The following is a 4,789-nucleotide window of genomic DNA, read 5'->3' on the forward strand; positions in this document are numbered from 1 at the left end:
AATGCAATTGCTGGGATACTTTTTCAAAATTCAAAAAGTTAGAAATATGAAAATGTCTTCTACATGATTTAGATGTGCCACTATAAAGACTAGATCTTCTTCATATTTTTATATTTCTATTGTGATGCAGAATTTTATCAAACCTGTCTCTCTTCCCTCCTATTCAAGAATTGTTCCCACATGACAAAAACTAACTTTAGGAGTAGGTGAAATTGTTGAGATTAACTTCAATCTTCGACTCGATAACAAGACACTGAGGGTGAAGTGTTATAATCATATATAAGAATGGTGGAGTTTAAACACAGAAAAATGTAGTGAAAGCATTGTCATATCATAAATCTTAGTCAAAGACACACTTTATTACTACCATGGATAGACCAATTAAGTTGTAGAACTAGTTTCAGGGAGAGCTTGTCTTCAATTCAATGGGTTCTTTCTAACTGTGAGATTGAACTATGCACTCTCAAGCTCTTCAAAACAATTGACTTTATGCAATCAGGCTTAACAGGCACACTAGAACCATTGACAGATAATAGCTAGGAGTCGGACCTCAACTTTAGACACATTCTACAATCATTGCAGTCCATCAAACTACATTTTTCTGAAGTACTTTATCAAATATTCCACTGCTTTTGCAATGTTTCTACATTTTTCATACATTTCTACCAGTATAGTTGTAATAACAACATCTAACAAAATTTTACAATCCTTTATACTTTTATTGATATTCATGCCCAAGTTTAGAATTCCTATTTAGAGAGGAAGAACTTTAGGAAGATTTCAAGAACTTTAGGAAGATTGATATTCATGCCCAAGTTTAGAGTTTCTATTTACACCAGGTTATTGTATTTGCTTGAATGTTTCTAGAATATGAAAATGTGTATTAAAAACCTACTCCAAAGGAGGCTACCAAGGAATGTGGCATCGCACTTCTCATCCACAAGCTGGTATAAGACTAACTTAGTGGTCACCGCCTATTTCTATCAGATGAGTGAAGTCTTCATATAATAATTATATATTACTATCAGCATATTAACACCAATGCTGACAGATATGATTCTAGATCATTTGAGCTTATAAAACATGTTTTGAACATTTTCTTAAATTACAGCTAAGAAGTGTGTTATGAGCCTCATGTCAGAAATGAAAGCGTTTACACCATGTTGTAGCAAATTACAACAAAATCCGAGAAGCAGTATGGCAAGCATTGAGTTGTGGCTGCTGGGACACTGTACAATACTTTAAATTATGCAAATATTTGTGCTTTGTCCCCCAATAAATCATAGCAGAATACTGAAATGCTGTGAAATCTTTTCTCAGATTTCAACTTCTCTGTTCTATACTTGAAATCTAAAACATTGTTAAATATCCATTGCAATAACAGTGTCATTTCTGATTTCTGAGAAGCTAAACTTTCGTGCAATTACTTATTCTTATGCCAAAACAACATGGTTAGCCCCTAAATAAGCTACATAGAATTGATTTAAATCCGTTCTGAATCGTGGCCCATGTAAAAGATCAAAATATTCTTTTCTGGTGGCCTATGCAGGTCTCGAACCTGCGACCTTCGCGTTATTAGCACGACGCTCTAACCAACTGAGCTAATAGGCCCGTGTTGGTTACTAATTCGCTAATTTCTATTGGTTCTTGAAACTGCGCATCCAGTCAATTAAAATCCAAATCATATTTAAAAAGACGTAATTTTTTTCCTGGCAAAATAATCTTCTTTTACGATTAAGTGTTTTAGTTGGTTATAGTAAAAAAGAAATTAATGCGATCAGATTTCTACAATCCATCATAGTTATGTAAATCAGTTTCTGGATTAGATTGTGTAGAGATTTTTGTCATCAACGTTTCGAATCACACTACGTGATCCATCATCAGGATGAGAGAGCAAGAGATGTTAAATAAAGTTAGTCAAGACCAGCATGTACGCTGTGTTAGCAGACAACAACCTGAACAAACATACCAGCAAAGGAAAACACTCAAAAAAGACTTACAAAATATTCCGATTAGGGAAAATAAATAAACAAATGAAAATATTGCTAGCAGAGGATAAAGAATCAGATACAAATATCGAAGAGAAGGAGATAAAACTGTATTTAGAATCTCTACCGATATGCTTTACTCCGCTCCCTGCAACGGCTATTTTGGTTTCAAAATGTTCGACTTTTAAATTCTTCTTGCCCTTGCATTTAATTTCAAACTCTCCCAACGGCTAATTTCGTTTGAACATGTTAGAGTTTAAATTCTTTTTGCCCCTGCATTTTAGTTTCAGATTTTTCTAAAACTCTCCCAACGGGGTATCCAGTCTTTTAATCGTTTGGAATATAAATCAACAATAATATATTTAAAGAATTAATACTTGTGATTAATATTTAAACTTTTTTGGGCATTACATCTAATATATTTGTTTTGAGACATGCATGTTTATTAGTTATTGTTATCTATTTAGTTTATAGTACTATTTTAAAAATATTTTTATCATTAGTATTATTCAAAATATTAGAAAACATTTAATGAGAAATCTTACGTAGTAGAAATTTTATTTATTTTTATAATTTAATAAATTATATAATTTTTAAAATTAATGCATATATATTGTATATTTCTTTATTTTACATTAAAATAATATACATATATACTATTTTATAATTGTTATAAATTATAATTATTATTTATTATGTTAAAATTTCTTTAACTCATTATTTCTTATTTGCTTATGTGTTCAATTTATTAGAATGCTTCAAATGTGATAACATATTTGTACACACTTTTATATAATTATTGTATGTTTTAGAAATGTTATCTTTTGTTCAATTCTAAAACACATAGACTTATTTGGGTAAGTGCACCAAATTGTGATGTCAAAAGGGGTATAATTGACCACTTTTTTCTAAAATCAACAATTTTTAAATTTCGATACGAATTTAAACATAGTTATGCTCAAAATTTTAAGATATGACAAAAACAAAGTAGTAGTCCTTTGAATCTAGTTTCTAAATTACTAACTTTTTTTCCAAAATGGTTTAGTTTTAGGTCCTCAAAAAAGGAGGCAACAAAAAGTGGTACTATTTTTCAGAAAAAGATATAACATAGTGCGAAGTGTGGCCCCCTAAAAATTAACTCTTTTAAAAAAAAAAATTCTTTAATCACTCTGGTCAAAAGTTACCTAACATCATGTAGTTTATCCCATATTTTTCAGGTAATTTTACAATGGGTATTTTTTTAAAAGAATTTTGTAATTGGACACATCCCAAAGATGCAAAATATATGTGTCCTTTCCTTAGAAATGATTGAAAACTAATCTAAAATCAAAACTCTTTTTTTGAAAGTGTGTAGAATGGAGTCTAGTTTCTAAAAAAGTAAGTTATTGCAAAATTTGACAAATGAGCTAAAATCTACACCCTAATTAGTACATGTTGATTTTTTAGAAAAAGTGAACATAGATTCAAAATAAATTATAGTTGAAAGGCATGAAATAGTATGAGTTCGAAATAAATATATGGTTATATAACTAGCACAAAGATCTACAATATCATGTAACTTAATTTTATCGATGCTCAATCACGAGGAAACTTGAAGGAGGGAACATAAGAAAACTCAATAATTTTTATATGTTTGCTACAAAACACATCTCAGACCAATTTAGAGACTCCAAACCTTTGGGTTGGATCCCCAAGAAAAATCCAGGCCTTAGGCTTGGTAGAATCCAAAGCTTTAAATAGCACATGTATGCTATCGCATGCACATTCTATTTAAAGAATTTTTAAATTTAAGGCTGACATAGTGCTCGAACATTATAGTATGTATGCACTATAATGCACACACACTTTGTAAGCCTTGTATTTCAATAGAGAGGATGGATAGGGAGAGAGGGAAGGAGAGAGGGGGAGAGGCTAGAGAGTGTGTGTGTGTGTGTGTGAGAGAGAGAGAGAGAGAGAGAGAGAGTAGAGGATGGGGAGAGAGTAGGAGATGTGTGTGTGTGTGAGAGAGAGAGAGAGAGTAGCAGATGAGAGAGGGTGGGATAGGGGGGGAGAGAGAGAAAATAGGGGATGAGAGAGTAGAGAGAGAGCATAGGGGATGGGAGAGGATGGGATTGTGTGTGTGTGTGTGTGTGTGTGTGAGAGAGAGAGAGAGAGAGAGAGAGAAATATGGGAGAGTAGGGGGTGGGATAGGGAGTGAGGGAGGGAGGTAGGGAAAGAGAGAGAGGGAATGGGAGGAGGAGGGAGAGAGAGAGAGAGAGAGAGATTGAGAGAGATTGAGATTTTACACATTGCATATGTGCTATAGTGCATACGCACTATATGAAAACACCAAAAAATGGTTACAAGAGAAGTTTGAGACCATACTAACCCATATTCTCTTTTTTGTTTGTTGTTTGTTCTGTAGTTCCAACAAAAAGCATGGAATTCATGGTATTGGAAGCTAGAAAACACCAAATTCAATCATTGGATACACTGTTTGACAAGATTTTGAACATTCTTTCTATAGAAAAGGTTAGTGTAGTCCTTTTTAAATTTTATTTGTTACTATAGAGACAAATTTCATTATAATTTGATAAGTTATTTAATATATAGTGAATTCATTAAAAAAATTATGTTTCAATGATTTATTATTTATAAATTGTAAGTAATTCTAATGTTTGAATAATTTGACACATAGAAATCATCATCATGTCAAGGAAGAAATAAAAAACCCAAACAACGGAAGAGAAGGAGAGAGATTTGGCAATTAAAAGAGATAAATGAAACTACTGTGTAAATAGAAAAAATTGCAATGCAATAAT

General features: G+C 31.9%; 1 non-coding gene across 1 annotated transcript; it reads right to left on the bottom strand.

Annotated features, from left to right (window-relative positions):
* Positions 1-1,537: 1,537 nt before the first annotated feature.
* TRNAI-AAU (transfer RNA isoleucine (anticodon AAU)) lies at positions 1,538-1,611 on the bottom strand. Its single transcript has one exon. It is a non-coding gene; the product is annotated as a tRNA-Ile (tRNA).
* Between the last annotated feature and the right edge of the window lie 3,178 nt (positions 1,612-4,789).

Source organism: Cupressus sempervirens, chromosome 4, assembly GCF_028749045.1.
Source record: "Cupressus sempervirens isolate cs-2001-9-10 chromosome 4, ASM2874904v1, whole genome shotgun sequence".
Taxonomy (NCBI): domain Eukaryota; kingdom Viridiplantae; phylum Streptophyta; class Pinopsida; order Cupressales; family Cupressaceae; genus Cupressus; species Cupressus sempervirens.